Source organism: Schistocerca nitens, chromosome 9 (assembly GCF_023898315.1).
Source record: "Schistocerca nitens isolate TAMUIC-IGC-003100 chromosome 9, iqSchNite1.1, whole genome shotgun sequence".
NCBI lineage: Eukaryota > Metazoa > Arthropoda > Insecta > Orthoptera > Acrididae > Schistocerca > Schistocerca nitens.
This window is the reverse complement of record NC_064622.1, coordinates 147,072,526-147,098,728: the sequence shown is the minus strand read 5'-3', so window position 1 is coordinate 147,098,728 and position 26,203 is coordinate 147,072,526. Positions and strand designations below refer to the sequence as shown.

At 50.2% G+C, this 26,203-nt stretch overlaps 24 non-coding genes across 24 annotated transcripts; 11 read left to right on the top strand and 13 right to left on the bottom strand.

Moving 5' to 3' along the window:
• Positions 1-107: 107 nt before the first annotated feature.
• On the top strand, positions 108-180 carry Trnar-acg (transfer RNA arginine (anticodon ACG)). The gene has a single exon. It is a non-coding gene; the product is annotated as a tRNA-Arg (tRNA).
• Positions 181-463: 283 nt separating this feature from the next.
• On the top strand, positions 464-535 carry Trnam-cau (transfer RNA methionine (anticodon CAU)). The gene has a single exon. It is a non-coding gene; the product is annotated as a tRNA-Met (tRNA).
• A 233-nt stretch (positions 536-768) lies between these two features.
• Trnad-guc (transfer RNA aspartic acid (anticodon GUC)) lies at positions 769-840 on the bottom strand. Its single transcript has one exon. It is a non-coding gene; the product is annotated as a tRNA-Asp (tRNA).
• A 111-nt stretch (positions 841-951) lies between these two features.
• On the bottom strand, positions 952-1,043 carry Trnai-uau (transfer RNA isoleucine (anticodon UAU)). Its single transcript is given in 2 exon segments — positions 952-987; positions 1,006-1,043. It is a non-coding gene; the product is annotated as a tRNA-Ile (tRNA).
• A 443-nt stretch (positions 1,044-1,486) lies between these two features.
• On the top strand, positions 1,487-1,559 carry Trnar-acg (transfer RNA arginine (anticodon ACG)). Its single transcript has one exon. It is a non-coding gene; the product is annotated as a tRNA-Arg (tRNA).
• Positions 1,560-1,842: 283 nt separating this feature from the next.
• Positions 1,843-1,914, top strand: Trnam-cau (transfer RNA methionine (anticodon CAU)). Its single transcript has one exon. It is a non-coding gene; the product is annotated as a tRNA-Met (tRNA).
• Positions 1,915-2,147: 233 nt separating this feature from the next.
• Positions 2,148-2,219, bottom strand: Trnad-guc (transfer RNA aspartic acid (anticodon GUC)). Its single transcript has one exon. It is a non-coding gene; the product is annotated as a tRNA-Asp (tRNA).
• A 111-nt stretch (positions 2,220-2,330) lies between these two features.
• On the bottom strand, positions 2,331-2,422 carry Trnai-uau (transfer RNA isoleucine (anticodon UAU)). Its single transcript is given in 2 exon segments — positions 2,331-2,366; positions 2,385-2,422. It is a non-coding gene; the product is annotated as a tRNA-Ile (tRNA).
• A 443-nt stretch (positions 2,423-2,865) lies between these two features.
• On the top strand, positions 2,866-2,938 carry Trnar-acg (transfer RNA arginine (anticodon ACG)). The gene has a single exon. It is a non-coding gene; the product is annotated as a tRNA-Arg (tRNA).
• Positions 2,939-3,221: 283 nt separating this feature from the next.
• Positions 3,222-3,293, top strand: Trnam-cau (transfer RNA methionine (anticodon CAU)). Its single transcript has one exon. It is a non-coding gene; the product is annotated as a tRNA-Met (tRNA).
• A 233-nt stretch (positions 3,294-3,526) lies between these two features.
• Positions 3,527-3,598, bottom strand: Trnad-guc (transfer RNA aspartic acid (anticodon GUC)). The gene has a single exon. It is a non-coding gene; the product is annotated as a tRNA-Asp (tRNA).
• A 111-nt stretch (positions 3,599-3,709) lies between these two features.
• Trnai-uau (transfer RNA isoleucine (anticodon UAU)) lies at positions 3,710-3,801 on the bottom strand. The gene is given in 2 exon segments: positions 3,710-3,745; positions 3,764-3,801. It is a non-coding gene; the product is annotated as a tRNA-Ile (tRNA).
• A 443-nt stretch (positions 3,802-4,244) lies between these two features.
• On the top strand, positions 4,245-4,317 carry Trnar-acg (transfer RNA arginine (anticodon ACG)). The gene has a single exon. It is a non-coding gene; the product is annotated as a tRNA-Arg (tRNA).
• Positions 4,318-10,517: 6,200 nt separating this feature from the next.
• Trnad-guc (transfer RNA aspartic acid (anticodon GUC)) lies at positions 10,518-10,589 on the bottom strand. The gene has a single exon. It is a non-coding gene; the product is annotated as a tRNA-Asp (tRNA).
• Positions 10,590-10,700: 111 nt separating this feature from the next.
• Positions 10,701-10,792, bottom strand: Trnai-uau (transfer RNA isoleucine (anticodon UAU)). Its single transcript is given in 2 exon segments — positions 10,701-10,736; positions 10,755-10,792. It is a non-coding gene; the product is annotated as a tRNA-Ile (tRNA).
• A 443-nt stretch (positions 10,793-11,235) lies between these two features.
• Trnar-acg (transfer RNA arginine (anticodon ACG)) lies at positions 11,236-11,308 on the top strand. Its single transcript has one exon. It is a non-coding gene; the product is annotated as a tRNA-Arg (tRNA).
• Positions 11,309-17,679: 6,371 nt separating this feature from the next.
• Trnai-uau (transfer RNA isoleucine (anticodon UAU)) lies at positions 17,680-17,771 on the bottom strand. Its single transcript is given in 2 exon segments — positions 17,680-17,715; positions 17,734-17,771. It is a non-coding gene; the product is annotated as a tRNA-Ile (tRNA).
• A 443-nt stretch (positions 17,772-18,214) lies between these two features.
• Trnar-acg (transfer RNA arginine (anticodon ACG)) lies at positions 18,215-18,287 on the top strand. The gene has a single exon. It is a non-coding gene; the product is annotated as a tRNA-Arg (tRNA).
• Positions 18,288-24,482: 6,195 nt separating this feature from the next.
• On the bottom strand, positions 24,483-24,554 carry Trnad-guc (transfer RNA aspartic acid (anticodon GUC)). The gene has a single exon. It is a non-coding gene; the product is annotated as a tRNA-Asp (tRNA).
• Positions 24,555-24,665: 111 nt separating this feature from the next.
• On the bottom strand, positions 24,666-24,757 carry Trnai-uau (transfer RNA isoleucine (anticodon UAU)). Its single transcript is given in 2 exon segments — positions 24,666-24,701; positions 24,720-24,757. It is a non-coding gene; the product is annotated as a tRNA-Ile (tRNA).
• A 443-nt stretch (positions 24,758-25,200) lies between these two features.
• Trnar-acg (transfer RNA arginine (anticodon ACG)) lies at positions 25,201-25,273 on the top strand. The gene has a single exon. It is a non-coding gene; the product is annotated as a tRNA-Arg (tRNA).
• A 283-nt stretch (positions 25,274-25,556) lies between these two features.
• Trnam-cau (transfer RNA methionine (anticodon CAU)) lies at positions 25,557-25,628 on the top strand. Its single transcript has one exon. It is a non-coding gene; the product is annotated as a tRNA-Met (tRNA).
• Positions 25,629-25,861: 233 nt separating this feature from the next.
• Positions 25,862-25,933, bottom strand: Trnad-guc (transfer RNA aspartic acid (anticodon GUC)). Its single transcript has one exon. It is a non-coding gene; the product is annotated as a tRNA-Asp (tRNA).
• Positions 25,934-26,044: 111 nt separating this feature from the next.
• On the bottom strand, positions 26,045-26,136 carry Trnai-aau (transfer RNA isoleucine (anticodon AAU)). The gene is given in 2 exon segments: positions 26,045-26,080; positions 26,099-26,136. It is a non-coding gene; the product is annotated as a tRNA-Ile (tRNA).
• Between the last annotated feature and the right edge of the window lie 67 nt (positions 26,137-26,203).

The following is a 26,203-nucleotide window of genomic DNA, read 5'->3' as shown; positions in this document are numbered from 1 at the left end:
AGAGTGGCCGCGCCGCCGTTGTCAGTGGACGACATGCAGTTGCCGAGCCACGGAGAACACGTTGCTTTGCGATGTGCACCCGCCTCGTGGTAGAAAACGCAAACAGTGGCCCTGTGGCGCAACGGATAACGCGTCTGACTACGGATCAGAAGATTCCAGGTTCGAATCCTGGCAGGGTCGGCATTTTGTTAGTTGCGGGCGCGTAGCTAGGCAGTGGATTCGAATGTCTCCACCTTCGTGGAGTGCAATGTTAATCCTGAGCATCTCGCAGCTGCATCTCGAGACGATTGCGGTAAATATCGCTTCGTGCAAGCGTCAGCGTAGCGTCAGTCGAGCAAAGTCGAGACAAGTCAAGCTGAGAGATGTTACGCACTTAATTAAACGGTAGGCGCGGGAAACCGACGCAGACAACGCTTTCCAAGTGTCCCATGTCACGCACCGAAGAGCGCGGACGGCTCCACGCAGCAGAGTGGCGCAGTGGAAGCGTGCTGGGCCCATAACCCAGAGGTCCGTGGATCGAAACCACGCTCTGCTAAAATTATTCTTTTTCTTGGGTGCCTCGAGCTCGATCATTAAGCCTGGGGTGAGCTGGTTCAGCGTCAACAGCAACCCCTGTAAGTCGTGAAACGACGACGTCGTGTGAAGAATGCGAGAAACACTTCCTAAGACGCAGACTTTCTTACGATTTTGCAGTAACTACATTCCTTGATCGCAACGTTAATGTCCTTTCGGGCCACGCGTGCAACTTTCGAGATATAAAAATCGCACCTCCCCGGCGGGGAATCGAACCCCGGTCTCCCGCGTGACAGGCGGGGATACTAACCACTATACTACCGAGGAACACGCGATCGGTGACTATAATGCACGCACACTTATGTTTCTCAAGCAGGTGATACATCTCAACTCTCGCGTCCCGATGCTTTCAGAGTCAGCTGCTACGAAATAAAAGTATGCCCCAGGTGAGGCTCGAACTCACAACCCCGGCATTGCTCACGGCTACTGCCTTATAAGTACCGTGCGCTAACCAATTGCGCCACTGGGGCTACAGCAGAGAGCTTTCAGTTAGCGATACTCACTTTGCTGCCAACCTGTTGTGGCTGCACACCCGTCATAAGATCGTCACCTGCGGCCATACTGCGAATTTAGCACCTGTCTACGAATGCCTCATTCGATTCTTGCTTCATATGCTACACTTACAAGCATATCAACCGCTTGTCCTCGCCGAAAAAAATGCAGAAAAACGCGCGCCTTGCCTTCTGCTACCTGTCCAACAGCGAGGGCAGATGTGTGGCAAGCTCTAAGCCGTGCAGGCGCACCGTGGCCGAGCAGCTGGAGGAGAGGTGCCTTCCTTGGCAGCTCCCTGCAGAGTGCGCAAGACCAGAGTGGCCGCGCCGCCGTTGTCAGTGGACGACATGCAGTTGCCGAGCCACGGAGAACACGTTGCTTTGCGATGTGCACCCGCCTCGTGGTAGAAAACGCAAACAGTGGCCCTGTGGCGCAACGGATAACGCGTCTGACTACGGATCAGAAGATTCCAGGTTAGAATCCTGGCAGGGTCGGCATTTTGTTAGTTGCGGGCGCGTAGCTAGGCAGTGGATTCGAATGTCTCCACCTTCGTGGAGTGCAATGTTAATCCTGAGCATCTCGCAGCTGCATCTCGAGACGATTGCGGTAAATATCGCTTCGTGCAAGCGTCAGCGTAGCGTCAGTCGAGCAAAGTCGAGACAAGTCAAGCTGAGAGATGTTACGCACTTAATTAAACGGTAGGCGCGGGAAACCGACGCAGACAACGCTTTCCAAGTGTCCCATGTCACGCACCGAAGAGCGCGGACGGCTCCACGCAGCAGAGTGGCGCAGTGGAAGCGTGCTGGGCCCATAACCCAGAGGTCCGTGGATCGAAACCACGCTCTGCTAAAATTATTCTTTTTCTTGGGTGCCTCGAGCTCGATCATTAAGCCTGGGGTGAGCTGGTTCAGCGTCAACAGCAACCCCTGTAAGTCGTGAAACGACGACGTCGTGTGAAGAATGCGGGAAACACTTCCTAAGACGCAGACTTTCTTACGATTTTGCAGTAACTACATTCCTTGATCGCAACGTTAATGTCCTTTCGGGCCACGCGTGCAACTTTCGAGATATAAAAATCGCACCTCCCCGGCGGGGAATCGAACCCCGGTCTCCCGCGTGACAGGCGGGGATACTAACCACTATACTACCGAGGAACACGCGATCGGTGACTATAATGCACGCACACTTATGTTTCTCAAGCAGGTGATACATCTCAACTCTCGCGTCCCGATGCTTTCAGAGTCAGCTGCTACGAAATAAAAGTATGCCCCAGGTGAGGCTCGAACTCACAACCCCGGCATTGCTCACGGCTACTGCCTTATAAGTACCGTGCGCTAACCAATTGCGCCACTGGGGCTACAGCAGAGAGCTTTCAGTTAGCGATACTCACTTTGCTGCCAACCTGTTGTGGCTGCACACCCGTCATAAGATCGTCACCTGCGGCCATACTGCGAATTTAGCACCTGTCTACGAATGCCTCATTCGATTCTTGCTTCATATGCTACACTTACAAGCATATCAACCGCTTGTCCTCGCCGAAAAAAATGCAGAAAAACGCGCGCCTTGCCTTCTGCTACCTGTCCAACAGCGAGGGCAGATGTGTGGCAAGCTCTAAGCCGTGCAGGCGCACCGTGGCCGAGCAGCTGGAGGAGAGGTGCCTTCCTTGGCAGCTCCCTGCAGAGTGCGCAAGACCAGAGTGGCCGCGCCGCCGTTGTCAGTGGACGACATGCAGTTGCCGAGCCACGGAGAACACGTTGCTTTGCGATGTGCACCCGCCTCGTGGTAGAAAACGCAAACAGTGGCCCTGTGGCGCAACGGATAACGCGTCTGACTACGGATCAGAATATTCCAGGTTCGAATCCTGGCAGGGTCGGCATTTTGTTAGTTGCGGGCGCGTAGCTAGGCAGTGGATTCGAATGTCTCCACCTTCGTGGAGTGCAATGTTAATCCTGAGCATCTCGCAGCTGCATCTCGAGACGATTGCGGTAAATATCGCTTCGTGCAAGCGTCAGCGTAGCGTCAGTCGAGCAAAGTCGAGACAAGTCAAGCTGAGAGATGTTACGCACTTAATTAAACGGTAGGCGCGGGAAACCGACGCAGACAACGCTTTCCAAGTGTCCCATGTCACGCACCGAAGAGCGCGGACGGCTCCACGCAGCAGAGTGGCGCAGTGGAAGCGTGCTGGGCCCATAACCCAGAGGTCCGTGGATCGAAACCACGCTCTGCTAAAATTATTCTTTTTCTTGGGTGCCTCGAGCTCGATCATTAAGCCTGGGGTGAGCTGGTTCAGCGTCAACAGCAACCCCTGTAAGTCGTGAAACGACGACGTCGTGTGAAGAATGCGAGAAACACTTCCTAAGACGCAGACTTTCTTACGATTTTGCAGTAACTACATTCCTTGATCGCAACGTTAATGTCCTTTCGGGCCACGCGTGCAACTTTCGAGATATAAAAATCGCACCTCCCCGGCGGGGAATCGAACCCCGGTCTCCCGCGTGACAGGCGGGGATACTAACCACTATACTACCGAGGAACACGCGATCGGTGACTATAATGCACGCACACTTATGTTTCTCAAGCAGGTGATACATCTCAACTCTCGCTTCCCGATGCTTTCAGAGTCAGCTGCTACGAAATAAAAGTATGCCCCAGGTGAGGCTCGAACTCACAACCCCGGCATTGCTCACGGCTACTGCCTTATAAGTACCGTGCGCTAACCAATTGCGCCACTGGGGCTACAGCAGAGAGCTTTCAGTTAGCGATACTCACTTTGCTGCCAACCTGTTGTGGCTGCACACCCGTCATAAGATCGTCACCTGCGGCCATACTGCGAATTTAGCACCTGTCTACGAATGCCTCATTCGATTCTTGCTTCATATGCTACACTTACAAGCATATCAACCGCTTGTCCTCGCCGAAAAAAATGCAGAAAAACGCGCGCCTTGCCTTCTGCTACCTGTCCAACAGCGAGGGCAGATGTGTGGCAAGCTCTAAGCCGTGCAGGCGCACCGTGGCCGAGCAGCTGGAGGAGAGGTGCCTTCCTTGGCAGCTCCCTGCAGAGTGCGCAAGACCAGAGTGGCCGCGCCGCCGTTGTCAGTGGACGACATGCAGTTGCCGAGCCACGGAGAACACGTTGCTTTGCGATGTGCACCCGCCTCGTGGTAGAAAACGCAAACAGTGGCCCTGTTGCGCAACGGATAACGCGTCTGACTACGGATCAGAAGATTCCAGGTTCGAATCCTGGCAGGGTCGGCATTTTGTTAGTTGCGGGCGCGTAGCTAGGCAGTGGATTCGAATGTCTCCACCTTCGTGGAGTGCAATGTTAATCCTGAGCATCTCGCAGCTGCATCTCGAGACGATTGCGGTAAATATCGCTTCGTGCAAGCGTCAGCGCAGCGTCAGTCGAGCAAAGTCGAGACAAGTCAAGCTGAGAGATGTTACGCACTTAATTAAACGGTAGGCGCGGGAAACCGACGCAGACAACGCTTTCCAAGTGTCCCATGTCACGCACCGAAGAGCGCGGACGGCTCCACGCAGCAGAGTGGCGCAGTGGAAGCGTGCTGGGCCCATAACCCTCAGTTCCGCCGCGGCCGCGGCCGTGTGCAGACGTGCGGTAGTGGTCGCTTCGCCTGTGCTTCAGGGCGCTCGCAGCTGTTGGTACTGTAAGTACTACTTCAAGAAGGTGATGGAAGATGAGTTGAGACGTTACACGCTACGATTTGGATTTCCGTATGGTTTTGCACGACCACAGGTTCACGAACTCGTTGACTGGTTTTACGATCGATTGGGACTGCGAGATGACGAAGTTCTTGGGTTTTCGTATGATTTTCTTGCGAACGCTGTTTATGTAAAATTGATTAGTGACGATCCTTGCGTTCGTATTATGACCCTCACGGACGGCACGGCGGATTTTGTGAATTCTAAAGGCGAAATTTGTAAAGTATCCGTTAGTCATGCTGGACTAGGGCTACGAACTGTCCGTATATTTAATCTGCCTTTCGAAGTTAGCTTCGATAGAATTCGGCAAGCTTTGTCTCCCTACGGTAATGTCTTGCAAATACATGCCGAGCAATGGAGGGGTTACAAACATTTCAATGTTGTTAACGGCGTTCGGAATGCGAAAATTGATTTGACGAAGCACATCCCGTCCAACATTTTGGTGCAGGGTTTTCGAGCGCTTGTGATGTACGAAGGACAACCGCGAACTTGCGTAATTTGTGGTTCTACCGACCATTTAAAATCTGCTTGTCCCCGTGTCCGGGCGGGTCGCCGAGGAATGCAACATCGTCTTACACCTCTCGATGGGCACGATGGCAATCGGTTGTCTTACGCGCAGACATTGATGGAGTCGCCTACGACACAACCGACGCTCCACCAACCGGCTGCGGTGACCCCAGACGCCGGTGCGGTCATTGTAAACAACTGTGCGGCAACCCCCGAATGTCCCGTTCGTAGTGATGTCCCCGATATCGACAGCCACGCTGCACACCTGCAGGTTTCCCCGACTGTCGGCCTTCGTGCCGACCATGCAGGGCCGACTCCCGTCCCTACTCCAACTACGTCCGTCGAGCTGAAACAGTTGTCGGATGGTGGCGACAGGTCGCGCGTTTCTTGCCCCCCTGACGTTGCGCCCCCCACACCCCTCCCTCTCGGCAGTGCCCTATCTGAGGAAGGCTCTACACACAGCCTCTTGACGGACGTCAAAACCGTTTCTGACGCCGACGCACCTCCCCCAAGAACTGGGAAATCTAAGCGGTCGGCACGAAAGCAGAGTGAGGAGGAGATCCGCACTCTGGAAAAGAAATTGCAGCGCACTATAAAGCAGATTCGAAAAGACGGCAGTGAACGCGGCGCCACAGATGAAATGGGTTCCGTCGCGCGCCACGTGGGGGAGGCCGATATGGAGATGCATGTCGACCGTCCGAATTCTGAGCTGATGGATACTGGCCATCAGGATACGCCAGCTGAGACGTCTTGGGCAGACGAAAGTGAATAAACCGGACCCTTTCTATCCCCACCATGCAAGATTATAAACTTGCCACAGTTAATTTAAATAGGATCGCATCCGATGTCAAACTTAAATGCTTGACCGACTATCTATATGCCGCCGATATAGATATAGTTTTCTTCCAAGAAGTTGTGTCACCCAAGGTTGGAGACATACCTGGGTATGATGCCATATTAAATCTTGGCACTGAGGCGGGCACTGCGATTTTATTCAAAGCTGGCATCGCTTACCAACCTACAGCGATTTTAGACACGGGACGCGGCATTGCCGCCCAGTTACAGGATTTGCTTCTCCTGAACGTGTACGCCCCGACAGGGTCCGCTGGCAGAAGGGACAGAAGTGATTTTTTTAGGGCTGAAGTTGTGCCCTTATTGACAAACGTGCGTCTGAAGATCATCCTGGGTGGGGATTTCAACTGCGTTTTACGCAAAGAAGATCAAAGTCCGAATTTTAATTTTTGTCCCGAGCTACTAATGTTAACGGATGGACTGCATTTACAAGATAGTTGGTGTCACCTTCGACCACCCACGATGGGATACACCTATGTGAGCGCTGCTTCTTCTAGCCGTCTGGATAGGTTTTATGTTTCTCAAGATCTTTTACATACCATTCGTGATTGTGAACTTTGGCCGCTCAGTTTTAGTGACCACTCCGCATACCATATCACGATTCGGCATGTGCGTCAGAACACCTTTTTGGGACGCGGCCCGTGGCAGCTGAATGTCTCGCTGCTAGATGACGCGGACTTACGGCGTTGCCTCGTTGACACCTGGCAGCAGTGCCTCCTGAGGCAAGCTCGGTATAGGGAGCGCGTTCTTTGGTGGACGGAGTTTGTTAAGCCGCGGATTAAGAAATGTATTTGCCAGTTTGCCAGGACCAGGGCTTATTGGAGGAAACGGTCTCTCGAATTTTATTTCCTCGGTTTACGCCAGTTGTACAGCGATCCCTCTGCTTTGTCCGACAACCTGCTCCGCATCAAGCGTATCAAAGCAAAAATTACTGCTTTGGTTCGTGAAACACTTGTTGGCAATCGGGTACGATCGCGCTCTTCTGATGACGTCGCCCGCGAGTCCGCATCGTTATTCCATCTCATACGGGAAACCAAACGTGGTAAACAAAAAATTATTGCTCATCTGAAGGATGCTGGCGGGAATCTGTACAATGAGCAGGGTGCTATCAAGACGCATGTTTTCAATTATTTTCGACAACATTATTCCGCGTCAGATACCGATCTATCCGCGGGGGACGATTTTTTAAACGACATCGCCTCCACGGTCGATCAGGATGATAACGCTGCTCTCTTGGCCAATGTCACAAACTCTGAAGTTAAGTCCATCCTTGCGTGCGCTGCCAAGAACAAAGCCGCCGGCTTAGACGGCTTGCCGGTCGAATTTTATTCACGGTTCTGGGATGTGATCGGCGACGAATTGACCGCCATGTATAACGAACTGTTATCGCATGCTGCCTTCCCCCCGCAGTTCACGGAAGGAATGGTTGTCCTGGTTCCTAAAACATCCAATCCGACTATGTTAAATGACTTTCGGCCAATTACGTTGCTTAACTCCGATTTTAAGATCTTGACTAGGATTATAAACACCAGGCTTAAAGTACTTCTTGGCAAAGTACTTGGCCCTTATCAGACGAGTGCAGTCAGTGGTCGATCGATGTTAAATGCCCTGTGTGAATATCGCGACCTGACTTATTTAACTTGGATTACCAACACTGATTTGGCGTTATTGTTTCTCGACTTTGATAAGGCGTTTGATAGAGTTAATCACGGCTTTTTATTGCGCACAATGAGTCAGATGGGATTCAACCAGCGTTTTCGGCAGCTTATTCAGAAATGTATCTGCGGAACGTCTTCACGCGTGAAGGTTAACGGCCAGTTAACCGCCCCCGTGCCCATACGACAGGCAGTGCGACAAGGGTGCCCCCTTTCTATGACGCTATTCTCGATCGCTATAGAGCCACTTCTTAAAAAGTTTTACGTAACTTTACACGGGTTGCAAACGTTAAACACAAAAACGGTCTGCCACGCCTATGCCGACGATATCAGTGTGCTTATTACTAACACCGAAGAGCTGGGGTCAGTTCGTCGGATTGTCCATCAGTACTCTGTCGCTTGTGGCGCTAGACTTAATGAGCGAAAGTCCAACATCATGCCGTTAGGTCGCAACCCCCACTCCATCGATATTTCTTGGTTGGACAAGTCCGAAGACCTGTGGCATCTCGGCCTGGTTATATCACCGAACCCCCAGACCATGCTCCACGTGAATTGGGAACGCAAGCTTACCATCTTACGTGCGGTGATCAAAGAACATAACATGCGGTCTTTAGACCGGATGCAGAGGGCACAGTTTATTAATAGTTACGTTTTCAGTAAGCTCTATCACACTGCCGCTGTTTTACCAATCCCGACAGCCATTGCGAAAAAAATTTTAGCACTTGCTTGCTGGTATGTCTGGCGAGGGGACATCTTTAAAGTTTCCTTTAAAGCTACCTCGTTACTTCGTTCCCGAGGTGGCTTAGGCGTCAAAGACGTTGAATCCCAATGTGTGGCGACTTTTTTAACTCGTACTTCCCGCATACTACACGGTAACCCAAATAGTCTCACGGAACGGCTTTTCAACACCTTACGTCCAAAGGATATGTCTGCGCCAACGCCTGTGGGACACATTCATCCTGAGCTTGGCTATATCCGGCGGTACTATGTGGAGCTCAGCTATGTTCAGGACAACCCGCATCCGTTCAACACGGCGGCGACCTATCGTGCTCTTACTAAACGGCAGCTGGATAACCCAATTGAGAAGAAATATTTAGGCAAAAACTGGAGAAATGTATGGAAGAACATTAGTTATCCGCTCCTTCGCTCCAGAGTTCGATCTGTTTGGTATGACGCTGTCAATGAGGTGATTCCCACTGGAGAGAAATTGCACAAAATCAAGCTGCGGCCCACCCCGTTTTGTGAGAAGTGTAACTTAGTGGAAACGCTGCCGCATCTCTTCCACTGCCGGGATCAAACACAAATATGGCAGTGGACACGAAAGAAACTCGCTGTCATTAATAGGACGTCGGATTCTTCCATTCAACTTTATGACGCGCTCCAACCAGACTGGCAGCTTTATCCTCAATCTAAGAATAATAGTTATGTCTGGCTCATGGGCCAGTTCGTCTATTACATGCTCGCCCATACAACGCCAACGCTACACGATTATCAGATGTACCTCATCGAAGAGTACTATGCGATTAAGAAATTGCGACAGTATCAAGACCAGTTTCAAAATTTTCTCACTATTGCTTTAAGTGATGGCAGAATTTAAGTTTACAGATCCATTGGACGGATTTTTTTTTTCTCACTAATTTGTTATACTGTTATTGTTTCCATGGATATGGTCTGCTCCGCACCATCAGCTGTGGGTGATTTGCATCATGGGTCAAACGGCGGTACTGAGTGCACGGTGCACTCGGCCTCGAACATTTAATTGTTTTTTGGAGTTCCTTTTCATTTTCAAATGACAGCACTTTACTTTTGGTTCCGCAGAGCGACACCCAGAAGAGGCTCCTCATTTGTTTACTTTCATTTCGCATTATTTTTCATCAAAGCTGCACGCAGATTTAGTACGAACCAGGAGTTTCCAGCAGCTTCTATTCCTCCTATCAAGAGGCTTTACAATACGGGAACTGGTTGTTTGGCACGTCCCTGCTCTATGGTGTCACCACGTTACCAGCGCGCATCTTCCAATGCATGGCATGCTCAGGGTTTTGAGAAGCAGCAATCCACACTCACCCATCGGGAAACCGAATGCACAATACTTATCAACGACATGGAAACTGGGAAAATTATTTCTACGCGAAGACCAACTTTGAGTACCTGCTGTGCTGGATTTCATACTGTGCTGCGTAATCCTACGGCCAGACATGGATTTCATTTTAACATTCTGTTATATTTATAAACACACATGACGCCCCATTACAAATTAAACAAAATGTAATAATAAATATCGAACTATAAATTCACATCACAAAACGATGCAAATGGGTGCAGGGTATGGCGGTGACATCGTGGCCAGGCCTCAGGATTGCGACCCCTGCCCACCTTGCCGCCGGCTGCCTAGCACTCACGTGCATTACAAAACAAAAAAAAAAAAACAAAAAAACAAAAAAAAAAAAAAATAACCCAGAGGTCCGTGGATCGAAACCACGCTCTGCTAAAATTATTCTTTTTCTTGGGTGCCTCGAGCTCGATCATTAAGCCTGGGGTGAGCTGGTTCAGCGTCAACAGCAACCCCTGTAAGTCGTGAAACGACGACGTCGTGTGAAGAATGCGAGAAACACTTCCTAAGACGCAGACTTTCTTACGATTTTGCAGTAACTACATTCCTTGATCGCAACGTTAATGTCCTTTCGGGCCACGCGTGCAACTTTCGCGATATAAAAATCGCACCTCCCCGGCGGGGAATCGAACCCCGGTCTCCCGCGTGACAGGCGGGGATACTAACCACTATACTACCGAGGAACACGCGATCGGTGACTATAATGCACGCACACTTATGTTTCTCAAGCAGGTGATACATCTCAACTCTCGCGTCCCGATGCTTTCAGAGTCAGCTGCTACGAAATAAAAGTATGCCCCAGGTGAGGCTCGAACTCACATCCCCGGCATTGCTCACGGCTACTGCCTTATAAGTACCGTGCGCTAACCAATTGCGCCACTGGGGATACAGCAGAGAGCTTTCAGTTAGCGATACTCACTTTGCTGCCAACCTGTTGTGGCTGCACACCCGTCATAAGATCGTCACCTGCGGCCATACTGCGAATTTAGCACCTGTCTACGAATGCCTCATTCGATTCTTGCTTCATATGCTACACTTACAAGCATATCAACCGCTTGTCCTCGCCGAAAAAAATGCAGAAAAACGCGCGCCTTGCCTTCTGCTACCTGTCCAACAGCGAGGGCAGATGTGTGGCAAGCTCTAAGCCGTGCAGGCGCACCGTGGCCGAGCAGCTGGAGGAGAGGTGCCTTCCTTGGCAGCTCCCTGCAGAGTGCGCAAGACCAGAGTGGCCGCGCCGCCGTTGTCAGTGGACGACATGCAGTTGCCGAGCCACGGAGAACACGTTGCTTTGCGATGTGCACCCGCCTCGTGGTAGAAAACGCAAACAGTGGCCCTGTAGCGCAACGGATAACGCGTCTGACTACGGATCAGAAGATTCCAGGTTCGAATCCTGGCAGGGTCGGCATTTGTTAGTTGCGGGCGCGTAGCTAGGCAGTGGATTCGAATGTCTCCACCTTCGTGGAGTGCAATGTTAATCCTGAGCATCTCGCAGCTGCATCTCGAGACGATTGCGGTAAATATCGCTTCGTGCAAGCGTCAGCGCAGCGTCAGTCGAGCAAAGTCGAGACAAGTCAAGCTGAGAGATGTTACGCACTTAATTAAACGGTAGGCGCGGGAAACCGACGCAGACAACGCTTTCCAAGTGTCCCATGTCACGCACCGAAGAGCGCGGACGGCTCCACGCAGCAGAGTGGCGCAGTGGAAGCGTGCTGGGCCCATAACCCTCAGTTCCGCCGCGGCCGCGGCCGTGTGCAGACGTGCGGTAGTGGTCGCTTCGCCTGTGCTTCAGGGCGCTCGCAGCTGTTGGTACTGTAAGTACTACTTCAAGAAGGTGATGGAAGATGAGTTGAGACGTTACACGCTACGATTTGGATTTCCGTATGGTTTTGCACGACCACAGGTTCACGAACTCGTTGACTGGTTTTACGATCGATTGGGACTGCGAGATGACGAAGTTCTTGGGTTTTCGTATGATTTTCTTGCGAACGCTGTTTATGTAAAATTGATTAGTGACGATCCTTGCGTTCGTATTATGACCCTCACGGACGGCACGGCGGATTTTGTGAATTCTAAAGGCGAAATTTGTAAAGTATCCGTTAGTCATGCTGGACTAGGGCTACGAACTGTCCGTATATTTAATCTGCCTTTCGAAGTTAGCTTCGATAGAATTCGGCAAGCTTTGTCTCCCTACGGTAATGTCTTGCAAATACATGCCGAGCAATGGAGGGGTTACAAACATTTCAATGTTGTTAACGGCGTTCGGAATGCGAAAATTGATTTGACGAAGCACATCCCGTCCAACATTTTGGTGCAGGGTTTTCGAGCGCTTGTGATGTACGAAGGACAACCGCGAACTTGCGTAATTTGTGGTTCTACCGACCATTTAAAATCTGCTTGTCCCCGTGTCCGGGCGGGTCGCCGAGGAATGCAACATCGTCTTACACCTCTCGATGGGCACGATGGCAATCGGTTGTCTTACGCGCAGACATTGATGGAGTCGCCTACGACACAACCGACGCTCCACCAACCGGCTGCGGTGACCCCAGACGCCGGTGCGGTCATTGTAAACAACTGTGCGGCAACCCCCGAATGTCCCGTTCGTAGTGATGTCCCCGATATCGACAGCCACGCTGCACACCTGCAGGTTTCCCCGACTGTCGGCCTTCGTGCCGACCATGCAGGGCCGACTCCCGTCCCTACTCCAACTACGTCCGTCGAGCTGAAACAGTTGTCGGATGGTGGCGACAGGTCGCGCGTTTCTTGCCCCCCTGACGTTGCGCCCCCCACACCCCTCCCTCTCGGCAGTGCCCTATCTGAGGAAGGCTCTACACACAGCCTCTTGACGGACGTCAAAACCGTTTCTGACGCCGACGCACCTCCCCCAAGAACTGGGAAATCTAAGCGGTCGGCACGAAAGCAGAGTGAGGAGGAGATCCGCACTCTGGAAAAGAAATTGCAGCGCACTATAAAGCAGATTCGAAAAGACGGCAGTGAACGCGGCGCCACAGATGAAATGGGTTCCGTCGCGCGCCACGTGGGGGAGGCCGATATGGAGATGCATGTCGACCGTCCGAATTCTGAGCTGATGGATACTGGCCATCAGGATACGCCAGCTGAGACGTCTTGGGCAGACGAAAGTGAATAAACCGGACCCTTTCTATCCCCACCATGCAAGATTATAAACTTGCCACAGTTAATTTAAATAGGATCGCATCCGATGTCAAACTTAAATGCTTGACCGACTATCTATATGCCGCCGATATAGATATAGTTTTCTTCCAAGAAGTTGTGTCACCCAAGGTTGGAGACATACCTGGGTATGATGCCATATTAAATCTTGGCACTGAGGCGGGCACTGCGATTTTATTCAAAGCTGGCATCGCTTACCAACCTACAGCGATTTTAGACACGGGACGCGGCATTGCCGCCCAGTTACAGGATTTGCTTCTCCTGAACGTGTACGCCCCGACAGGGTCCGCTGGCAGAAGGGACAGAAGTGATTTTTTTAGGGCTGAAGTTGTGCCCTTATTGACAAACGTGCGTCTGAAGATCATCCTGGGTGGGGATTTCAACTGCGTTTTACGCAAAGAAGATCAAAGTCCGAATTTTAATTTTTGTCCCGAGCTACTAATGTTAACGGATGGACTGCATTTACAAGATAGTTGGTGTCACCTTCGACCACCCACGATGGGATACACCTATGTGAGCGCTGCTTCTTCTAGCCGTCTGGATAGGTTTTATGTTTCTCAAGATCTTTTACATACCATTCGTGATTGTGAACTTTGGCCGCTCAGTTTTAGTGACCACTCCGCATACCATATCACGATTCGGCATGTGCGTCAGAACACCTTTTTGGGACGCGGCCCGTGGCAGCTGAATGTCTCGCTGCTAGATGACGCGGACTTACGGCGTTGCCTCGTTGACACCTGGCAGCAGTGCCTCCTGAGGCAAGCTCGGTATAGGGAGCGCGTTCTTTGGTGGACGGAGTTTGTTAAGCCGCGGATTAAGAAATGTATTTGCCAGTTTGCCAGGACCAGGGCTTATTGGAGGAAACGGTCTCTCGAATTTTATTTCCTCGGTTTACGCCAGTTGTACAGCGATCCCTCTGCTTTGTCCGACAACCTGCTCCGCATCAAGCGTATCAAAGCAAAAATTACTGCTTTGGTTCGTGAAACACTTGTTGGCAATCGGGTACGATCGCGCTCTTCTGATGACGTCGCCCGCGAGTCCGCATCGTTATTCCATCTCATACGGGAAACCAAACGTGGTAAACAAAAAATTATTGCTCATCTGAAGGATGCTGGCGGGAATCTGTACAATGAGCAGGGTGCTATCAAGACGCATGTTTTCAATTATTTTCGACAACATTATTCCGCGTCAGATACCGATCTATCCGCGGGGGACGATTTTTTAAACGACATCGCCTCCACGGTCGATCAGGATGATAACGCTGCTCTCTTGGCCAATGTCACAAACTCTGAAGTTAAGTCCATCCTTGCGTGCGCTGCCAAGAACAAAGCCGCCGGCTTAGACGGCTTGCCGGTCGAATTTTATTCACGGTTCTGGGATGTGATCGGCGACGAATTGACCGCCATGTATAACGAACTGTTATCGCATGCTGCCTTCCCCCCGCAGTTCACGGAAGGAATGGTTGTCCCGGTTCCTAAAACATCCAATCCGACTATGTTAAATGACTTTCGGCCAATTACGTTGCTTAACTCCGATTTTAAGATCTTGACTAGGATTATAAACACCAGGCTTAAAGTACTTCTTGGCAAAGTACTTGGCCCTTATCAGACGAGTGCAGTCAGTGGTCGATCGATGTTAAATGCCCTGTGTGAATATCGCGACCTGACTTATTTAACTTGGATTACCAACACTGATTTGGCGTTATTGTTTCTCGACTTTGATAAGGCGTTTGATAGAGTTAATCACGGCTTTTTATTGCGCACAATGAGTCAGATGGGATTCAACCAGCGTTTTCGGCAGCTTATTCAGAAATGTATCTGCGGAACGTCTTCACGCGTGAAGGTTAACGGCCAGTTAACCGCCCCCGTGCCCATACGACAGGCAGTGCGACAAGGGTGCCCCCTTTCTATGACGCTATTCTCGATCGCTATAGAGCCACTTCTTAAAAAGTTTTACGTAACTTTACACGGGTTGCAAACGTTAAACACAAAAACGGTCTGCCACGCCTATGCCGACGATATCAGTGTGCTTATTACTAACACCGAAGAGCTGGGGTCAGTTCGTCGGATTGTCCATCAGTACTCTGTCGCTTGTGGCGCTAGACTTAATGAGCGAAAGTCCAACATCATGCCGTTAGGTCGCAACCCCCACTCCATCGATATTTCTTGGTTGGACAAGTCCGAAGACCTGTGGCATCTCGGCCTGGTTATATCACCGAACCCCCAGACCATGCTCCACGTGAATTGGGAACGCAAGCTTACCATCTTACGTGCGGTGATCAAAGAACATAACATGCGGTCTTTAGACCGGATGCAGAGGGCACAGTTTATTAATAGTTACGTTTTCAGTAAGCTCTATCACACTGCCGCTGTTTTACCAATCCCGACAGCCATTGCGAAAAAAATTTTAGCACTTGCTTGCTGGTATGTCTGGCGAGGGGACATCTTTAAAGTTTCCTTTAAAGCTACCTCGTTACTTCGTTCCCGAGGTGGCTTAGGCGTCAAAGACGTTGAATCCCAATGTGTGGCGACTTTTTTAACTCGTACTTCCCGCATACTACACGGTAACCCAAATAGTCTCACGGAACGGCTTTTCAACACCTTACGTCCAAAGGATATGTCTGCGCCAACGCCTGTGGGACACATTCATCCTGAGCTTGGCTATATCCGGCGGTATTATGTGGAGCTCAGCTATGTTCAGGACAACCCGCATCCGTTCAACACGGCGGCGACCTATCGTGCTCTTACTAAACGGCAGCTGGATAACCCAATTGAGAAGAAATATTTAGGCAAAAACTGGAGAAATGTATGGAAGAACATTAGTTATCCGCTCCTTCGCTCCAGAGTTCGATCTGTTTGGTATGACGCTGTCAATGAGGTGATTCCCACTGGAGAGAAATTGCACAAAATCAAGCTGCGGCCCACCCCGTTTTGTGAGAAGTGTAACTTAGTGGAAACGCTGCCGCATCTCTTCCACTGCCGGGATCAAACACAAATATGGCAGTGGACACGAAAGAAACTCGCTGTCATTAATAGGACGTCGGATTCTTCCATTCAACTTTATGACGCGCTCCAACCAGACTGGCAGCTTTATCCTCAATCTAAGAATAATAGTTATGTCTGGCTCATGGGCCAGTTCGTCTATTACATGCTCGCCCATACAACGCCAACGCTACACGATTATCAGATGTACCTCATCGAAGAGTACTATGCGATTAAGAAATTGCGACAGTATCAAGACCAGTTTCAAAATTTTCTCACTATTGCTTTAAGTGATGGCAGAATTTAAGTTTACAGATCCATTGGACGGATTTTTTTTTTCTCACTAATTTGTTATACTGTTATTGTTTCCATGGATATGGTCTGCTCCGCACCATCAGCTGTGGGTGATTTGCATCATGGGTCAAACGGCGGTACTGAGTGCACGGTGCACTCGGCCTCGAACATTTAATTGTTTTTTGGAGTTCCTTTTCATTTTCAAATGACAGCACTTTACTTTTGGTTCCGCAGAGCGACACCCAGAAGAGGCTCCTCATTTGTTTACTTTCATTTCGCATTATTTTTCATCAAAGCTGCACGCAGATTTAGTACGAACCAGGAGTTTCCAGCAGCTTCTATTCCTCCTATCAAGAGGCTTTACAATACGGGAACTGGTTGTTTGGCACGTCCCTGCTCTATGGTGTCACCACGTTACCAGCGCGCATCTTCCAATGCATGGCATGCTCAGGGTTTTGAGAAGCAGCAATCCACACTCACCCATCGGGAAACCGAATGCACAATACTTATCAACGACATGGAAACTGGGAAAATTATTTCTACGCGAAGACCAACTTTGAGTACCTGCTGTGCTGGATTTCATACTGTGCTGCGTAATCCTACGGCCAGACATGGATTTCATTTTAACATTCTGTTATATTTATAAACACACATGACGCCCCATTACAAATTAAACAAAATGTAATAATAAATATCGAACTATAAATTCACATCACAAAACGATGCAAATGGGTGCAGGGTATGGCGGTGACATCGTGGCCAGGCCTCAGGATTGCGACCCCTGCCCACCTTGCCGCCGGCTGCCTAGCACTCACGTGCATTACAAAACAAAAAAAAAAAAAAAAAAACAAAAAAAAAAAAAAAAAAAAATAACCCAGAGGTCCGTGGATCGAAACCACGCTCTGCTAAAATTATTCTTTTTCTTGGGTGCCTCGAGCTCGATCATTAAGCCTGGGGTGAGCTGGTTCAGCGTCAACAGCAACCCCTGTAAGTCGTGAAACGACGACGTCGTGTGAAGAATGCGAGAAACACTTCCTAAGACGCAGACTTTCTTACGATTTTGCAGTAACTACATTCCTTGATCGCAACGTTAATGTCCTTTCGGGCCACGCGTGCAACTTTCGCGATATAAAAATCGCGCCCGAACCCCGGTCTCCCGCGTGACAGGCGGGGATACTAACCACTATACTACCGAGGAACACGCGATCGGTGACTATAATGCACGCACACTTATGTTTCTCAAGCAGGTGATACATCTCAACTCTCGCGTCCCGATGCTTTCAGAGTCAGCTGCTACGAAATAAAAGTATGCCCCAGGTGAGGCTCGAACTCACATCCCCGGCATTGCTCACGGCTACTGCCTTATAAGTACCGTGCGCTAACCAATTGCGCCACTGGGGCTACAGCAGAGAGCTTTCAGTTAGCGATACTCACTTTGCTGCCAACCTGTTGTGGCTGCACACCCGTCATAAGATCGTCACCTGCGGCCATACTGCGAATTTAGCACCTGTCTACGAATGCCTCATTCGATTCTTGCTTCATATGCTACACTTACAAGCATATCAACCGCTTGTCCTCGCCGAAAAAAATGCAGAAAAACGCGCGCCTTGCCTTCTGCTACCTGTCCAACAGCGAGGGCAGATGTGTGGCAAGCTCTAAGCCGTGCAGGCGCACCGTGGCCGAGCAGCTGGAGGAGAGGTGCCTTCCTTGGCAGCTCCCTGCAGAGTGCGCAAGACCAGAGTGGCCGCGCCGCCGTTGTCAGTGGACGACATGCAGTTGCCGAGCCACGGAGAACACGTTGCTTTGCGATGTGCACCCGCCTCGTGGTAGAAAACGCAAACAGTGGCCCTGTAGCGCAACGGATAACGCGTCTGACTACGGATCAGAAGATTCCAGGTTCGAATCCTGGCAGGGTCGGCATTTGTTAGTTGCGGGCGCGTAGCTAGGCAGTGGATTCGAATGTCTCCACCTTCGTGGAGTGCAATGTTAATCCTGAGCATCTCGCAGCTGCATCTCGAGACGATTGCGGTAAATATCGCTTCGTGCAAGCGTCAGCGCAGCGTCAGTCGAGCAAAGTCGAGACAAGTCAAGCTGAGAGATGTTACGCACTTAATTAAACGGTAGGCGCGGGAAACTGACGCAGACAACGCTTTCCAAGTGTCCCATGTCACGCACCGAAGAGCGCGGACGGCTCCACGCAGCAGAGTGGCGCAGTGGAAGCGTGCTGGGCCCATAACCCTCAGTTCCGCCGCGGCCGCGGCCGTGTGCAGACGTGCGGTAGTGGTCGCTTCGCCTGTGCTTCAGGGCGCTCGCAGCTGTTGGTACTGTAAGTACTACTTCAAGAAGGTGATGGAAGATGAGTTGAGACGTTACACGCTACGATTTGGATTTCCGTATGGTTTTGCACGACCACAGGTTCACGAACTCGTTGACTGGTTTTACGATCGATTGGGACTGCGAGATGACGAAGTTCTTGGGTTTTCGTATGATTTTCTTGCGAACGCTGTTTATGTAAAATTGATTAGTGACGATCCTTGCGTTCGTATTATGACCCTCACGGACGGCACGGCGGATTTTGTGAATTCTAAAGGCGAAATTTGTAAAGTATGCGTTAGTCATGCTGGACTAGGGCTACGAACTGTCCGTATATTTAATCTGCCTTTCGAAGTTAGCTTCGATAGAATTCGGCAAGCTTTGTCTCCCTACGGTAATGTCTTGCAAATACATGCCGAGCAATGGAGGGGTTACAAACATTTCAATGTTGTTAACGGCGTTCGGAATGCGAAAATTGATTTGACGAAGCACATCCCGTCCAACATTTTGGTGCAGGGTTTTCGAGCGCTTGTGATGTACGAAGGACAACCGCGAACTTGCGTAATTTGTGGTTCTACCGACCATTTAAAATCTGCTTGTCCCCGTGTCCGGGCGGGTCGCCGAGGAATGCAACATCGTCTTACACCTCTCGATGGGCACGATGGCAATCGGTTGTCTTACGCGCAGACATTGATGGAGTCGCCTACGACACAACCGACGCTCCACCAACCGGCTGCGGTGACCCCAGACGCCGGTGCGGTCATTGTAAACAACTGTGCGGCAACCCCCGAATGTCCCGTTCGTAGTGATGTCCCCGATATCGACAGCCACGCTGCACACCTGCAGGTTTCCCCGACTGTCGGCCTTCGTGCCGACCATGCAGGGCCGACTCCCGTCCCTACTCCAACTACGTCCGTCGAGCTGAAACAGTTGTCGGATGGTGGCGACAGGTCGCGCGTTTCTTGCCCCCCTGACGTTGCGCCCCCCACACCCCTCCCTCTCGGCAGTGCCCTATCTGAGGAAGGCTCTACACACAGCCTCTTGACGGACGTCAAAACCGTTTCTGACGCCGACGCACCTCCCCCAAGAACTGGGAAATCTAAGCGGTCGGCACGAAAGCAGAGTGAGGAGGAGATCCGCACTCTGGAAAAGAAATTGCAGCGCACTATAAAGCAGATTCGAAAAGACGGCAGTGAACGCGGCGCCACAGATGAAATGGGTTCCGTCGCGCGCCACGTGGGGGAGGCCGATATGGAGATGCATGTCGACCGTCCGAATTCTGAGCTGATGGATACTGGCCATCAGGATACGCCAGCTGAGACGTCTTGGGCAGACGAAAGTGAATAAACCGGACCCTTTCTATCCCCACCATGCAAGATTATAAACTTGCCACAGTTAATTTAAATAGGATCGCATCCGATGTCAAACTTAAATGCTTGACCGACTATCTATATGCCGCCGATATAGATATAGTTTTCTTCCAAGAAGTTGTGTCACCCAAGGTTGGAGACATACCTGGGTATGATGCCATATTAAATCTTGGCACTGAGGCGGGCACTGCGATTTTATTCAAAGCTGGCATCGCTTACCAACCTACAGCGATTTTAGACACGGGACGCGGCATTGCCGCCCAGTTACAGGATTTGCTTCTCCTGAACGTGTACGCCCCGACAGGGTCCGCTGGCAGAAGGGACAGAAGTGATTTTTTTAGGGCTGAAGTTGTGCCCTTATTGACAAACGTGCGTCTGAAGATCATCCTGGGTGGGGATTTCAACTGCGTTTTACGCAAAGAAGATCAAAGTCCGAATTTTAATTTTTGTCCCGAGCTACTAATGTTAACGGATGGACTGCATTTACAAGATAGTTGGTGTCACCTTCGACCACCCACGATGGGATACACCTATGTGAGCGCTGCTTCTTCTAGCCGTCTGGATAGGTTTTATGTTTCTCAAGATCTTTTACATACCATTCGTGATTGTGAACTTTGGCCGCTCAGTTTTAGTGACCACTCCGCATACCATATCACGATTCGGCATGTGCGTCAGAACACCTTTTTGGGACGCGGCCCGTGGCAGCTGAATGTCTCGCTGCTAGATGACGCGGACTTACGGCGTTGCCTCGTTGACACCTGGCAGCAGTGCCTCCTGAGGCAAGCTCGGTATAGGGAGCGCGTTCTTTGGTGGACGGAGTTTGTTAAGCCGCGGATTAAGAAATGTATTTGCCAGTTTGCCAGGACCAGGGCTTATTGGAGGAAACGGTCTCTCGAATTTTATTTCCTCGGTTTACGCCAGTTGTACAGCGATCCCTCTGCTTTGTCCGACAACCTGCTCCGCATCAAGCGTATCAAAGCAAAAATTACTGCTTTGGTTCGTGAAACACTTGTTGGCAATCGGGTACGATCGCGCTCTTCTGATGACGTCGCCCGCGAGTCCGCATCGTTATTCCATCTCATACGGGAAACCAAACGTGGTAAACAAAAAATTATTGCTCATCTGAAGGATGCTGGCGGGAATCTGTACAATGAGCAGGGTGCTATCAAGACGCATGTTTTCAATTATTTTCGACAACATTATTCCGCGTCAGATACCGATCTATCCGCGGGGGACGATTTTTTAAACGACATCGCCTCCACGGTCGATCAGGATGATAACGCTGCTCTCTTGGCCAATGTCACAAACTCTGAAGTTAAGTCCATCCTTGCGTGCGCTGCCAAGAACAAAGCCGCCGGCTTAGACGGCTTGCCGGTCGAATTTTATTCACGGTTCTGGGATGTGATCGGCGACGAATTGACCGCCATGTATAACGAACTGTTATCGCATGCTGCCTTCCCCCCGCAGTTCACGGAAGGAATGGTTGTCCTGGTTCCTAAAACATCCAATCCGACTATGTTAAATGACTTTCGGCCAATTACGTTGCTTAACTCCGATTTTAAGATCTTGACTAGGATTATAAACACCAGGCTTAAAGTACTTCTTGGCAAAGTACTTGGCCCTTATCAGACGAGTGCAGTCAGTGGTCGATCGATGTTAAATGCCCTGTGTGAATATCGCGACCTGACTTATTTAACTTGGATTACCAACACTGATTTGGCGTTATTGTTTCTCGACTTTGATAAGGCGTTTGATAGAGTTAATCACGGCTTTTTATTGCGCACAATGAGTCAGATGGGATTCAACCAGCGTTTTCGGCAGCTTATTCAGAAATGTATCTGCGGAACGTCTTCACGCGTGAAGGTTAACGGCCAGTTAACCGCCCCCGTGCCCATACGACAGGCAGTGCGACAAGGGTGCCCCTTTTCTATGACGCTATTCTCGATCGCTATAGAGCCACTTCTTAAAAAGTTTTACGTAACTTTACACGGGTTGCAAACGTTAAACACAAAAACGGTCTGCCACGCCTATGCCGACGATATCAGTGTGCTTATTACTAACACCGAAGAGCTGGGGTCAGTTCGTCGGATTGTCCATCAGTACTCTGTCGCTTGTGGCGCTAGACTTAATGAGCGAAAGTCCAACATCATGCCGTTAGGTCGCAACCCCCACTCCATCGATATTTCTTGGTTGGACAAGTCCGAAGACCTGTGGCATCTCGGCCTGGTTATATCACCGAACCCCCAGACCATGCTCCACGTGAATTGGGAACGCAAGCTTACCATCTTACGTGCGGTGATCAAAGAACATAACATGCGGTCTTTAGACCGGATGCAGAGGGCACAGTTTATTAATAGTTACGTTTTCAGTAAGCTCTATCACACTGCCGCTGTTTTACCAATCCCGACAGCCATTGCGAAAAAAATTTTAGCACTTGCTTGCTGGTATGTCTGGCGAGGGGACATCTTTAAAGTTTCCTTTAAAGCTACCTCGTTACTTCGTTCCCGAGGTGGCTTAGGCGTCAAAGACGTTGAATCCCAATGTGTGGCGACTTTTTTAACTCGTACTTCCCGCATACTACACGGTAACCCAAATAGTCTCACGGAACGGCTTTTCAACACCTTACGTCCAAAGGATATGTCTGCGCCAACGCCTGTGGGACACATTCATCCTGAGCTTGGCTATATCCGGCGGTATTATGTGGAGCTCAGCTATGTTCAGGACAACCCGCATCCGTTCAACACGGCGGCGACCTATCGTGCTCTTACTAAACGGCAGCTGGATAACCCAATTGAGAAGAAATATTTAGGCAAAAACTGGAGAAATGTATGGAAGAACATTAGTTATCCGCTCCTTCGCTCCAGAGTTCGATCTGTTTGGTATGACGCTGTCAATGAGGTGATTCCCACTGGAGAGAAATTGCACAAAATCAAGCTGCGGCCCACCCCGTTTTGTGAGAAGTGTAACTTAGTGGAAACGCTGCCGCATCTCTTCCACTGCCGGGATCAAACACAAATATGGCAGTGGACACGAAAGAAACTCGCTGTCATTAATAGGACGTCGGATTCTTCCATTCAACTTTATGACGCGCTCCAACCAGACTGGCAGCTTTATCCTCAATCTAAGAATAATAGTTATGTCTGGCTCATGGGCCAGTTCGTCTATTACATGCTCGCCCATACAACGCCAACGCTACACGATTATCAGATGTACCTCATCGAAGAGTACTATGCGATTAAGAAATTGCGACAGTATCAAGACCAGTTTCAAAATTTTCTCACTATTGCTTTAAGTGATGGCAGAATTTAAGTTTACAGATCCATTGGACGGATTTTTTTTTTTCTCACTAATTTGTTATACTGTTATTGTTTCCATGGATATGGTCTGCTCCGCACCATCAGCTGTGGGTGATTTGCATCATGGGTCAAACGGCGGTACTGAGTGCACGGTGCACTCGGCCTCGAACATTTAATTGTTTTTTGGAGTTCCTTTTCATTTTCAAATGACAGCACTTTACTTTTGGTTCCGCAGAGCGACACCCAGAAGAGGCTCCTCATTTGTTTACTTTCATTTCGCATTATTTTTCATCAAAGCTGCACGCAGATTTAGTACGAACCAGGAGTTTCCAGCAGCTTCTATTCCTCCTATCAAGAGGCTTTACAATACGGGAACTGGTTGTTTGGCACGTCCCTGCTCTATGGTGTCACCACGTTACCAGCGCGCATCTTCCAATGCATGGCATGCTCAGGGTTTTGAGAAGCAGCAATCCACACTCACCCATCGGGAAACCGAATGCACAATACTTATCAACGACATGGAAACTGGGAAAATTATTTCTACGCGAAGACCAACTTTGAGTACCTGCTGTGCTGGATTTCATACTGTGCTGCGTAATCCTACGGCCAGACATGGATTTCATTTTAACATTCTGTTATATTTATAAACACACATGACGCCCCATTACAAATTAAACAAAATGTAATAATAAATATCGAACTATAAATTCACATCACAAAACGATGCAAATGGGTGCAGGGTATGGCGGTGACATCGTGGCCAGGCCTCAGGATTGCGACCCCTGCCCACCTTGCCGCCGGCTGCCTAGCACTCACGTGCATTACAAAACAAAAAAAAAAAAAAAACAAAAAAAAAAAAAAATAACCCAGAGGTCCGTGGATCGAAACCACGCTCTGCTAAAATTATTCTTTTTCTTGGGTGCCTCGAGCTCGATCATTAAGCCTGGGGTGAGCTGGTTCAGCGTCAACAGCAACCCCTGTAAGTCGTGAAACGACGACGTCGTGTGAAGAATGCGAGAAACACTTCCTAAGACGCAGACTTTCTTACGATTTTGCAGTAACTACATTCCTTGATCGCAACGTTAATGTCCTTTCGGGCCACGCGTGCAACTTTCGCGATATAAAAATCGCACCTCCCCGGCGGGGAATCGAACCCCGGTCTCCCGCGTGACAGGCGGGGATACTAACCACTATACTACCGAGGAACACGCGATCGGTGACTATAATGCACGCACACTTATGTTTCTCAAGCAGGTGATACATCTCAACTCTCGCGTCCCGATGCTTTCTGAGTCAGCTGCTACGAAATAAAAGTATGCCCCAGGTGAGGCTCGAACTCACATCCCCGGCATTGCTCACGGCTACTGCCTTATAAGTACCGTGCGCTAACCAATTGCGCCACTGGGGCTACAGCAGAGAGCTTTCAGTTAGCGATACTCACTTTGCTGCCAACCTGTTGTGGCTGCACACCCGTCATAAGATCGTCACCTGCGGCCATACTGCGAATTTAGCACCTGTCTACGAATGCCTCATTCGATTCTTGCTTCATATGCTACACTTACAAGCATATCAACCGCTTGTCCTCGCCGAAAAAAATGCAGAAAAACGCGCGCCTTGCCTTCTGCTACCTGTCCAACAGCGAGGGCAGATGTGTGGCAAGCTCTAAGCCGTGCAGGCGCACCGTGGCCGAGCAGCTGGAGGAGAGGTGCCTTCCTTGGCAGCTCCCTGCAGAGTGCGCAAGACCAGAGTGGCCGCGCCGCCGTTGTCAGTGGACGACATGCAGTTGCCGAGCCACGGAGAACACGTTGCTTTGCCATGTGCACCCGCCTCGTGGTAGAAAACGCAAACAGTGGCCCTGTGGCGCAACGGATAACGCGTCTGACTACGGATCAGAATATTCCAGGTTCGAATCCTGGCAGGGTCGGCATTTTGTTAGTTGCGGGCGCGTAGCTAGGCAGTGGATTCGAATGTCTCCACCTTCGTGGAGTGCAATGTTAATCCTGAGCATCTCGCAGCTGCATCTCGAGACGATTGCGGTAAATATCGCTTCGTGCAAGCGTCAGCGTAGCGTCAGTCGAGCAAAGTCGAGACAAGTCAAGCTGAGAGATGTTACGCACTTAATTAAACGGTAGGCGCGGGAAACCGACGCAGACAACGCTTTCCAAGTGTCCCATGTCACGCACCGAAGAGCGCGGACGGCTCCACGCAGCAGAGTGGCGCAGTGGAAGCGTGCTGGGCCCATAACCCAGAGGTCCGTGGATCGAAACCACGCTCTGCTAAAATTATTCTTTTTCTTGGGTGCCTCGAGCTCGATCATTAAGCCTGGGGTGAGCTGGTTCAGCGTCAACAGCAACCCCTGTAAGTCGTGAAACGACGACGTCGTGTGAAGAATGCGAGAAACACTTCCTAAGACGCAGACTTTCTTACGATTTTGCAGTAACTACATTCCTTGATCGCAACGTTAATGTCCTTTCGGGCCACGCGTGCAACTTTCGCGATATAAAAATCGCACCTCCCCGGCGGGGAATCGAACCCCGGTCTCCCGCGTGACAGGCGGGGATACTAACCACTATACTACCGAAGAACACGCGATCGGTGACTATAATGCACGCACACTTATGTTTCTCAAGCAGGTGATACATCTCAACTCTCGCGTCCCGATGCTTTCAGAGTCAGCTGCTACGAAATAAAAGTATGCCCCAGGTGAGGCTCGAACTCACAACCCCGGCATTGCTCACGGCTACTGCCTTATTAGTACCGTGCGCTAACCAATTGCGCCACTGGGGCTACAGCAGAGAGCTTTCAGTTAGCGATACTCACTTTGCTGCCAACCTGTTGTGGCTGCACACCCGTC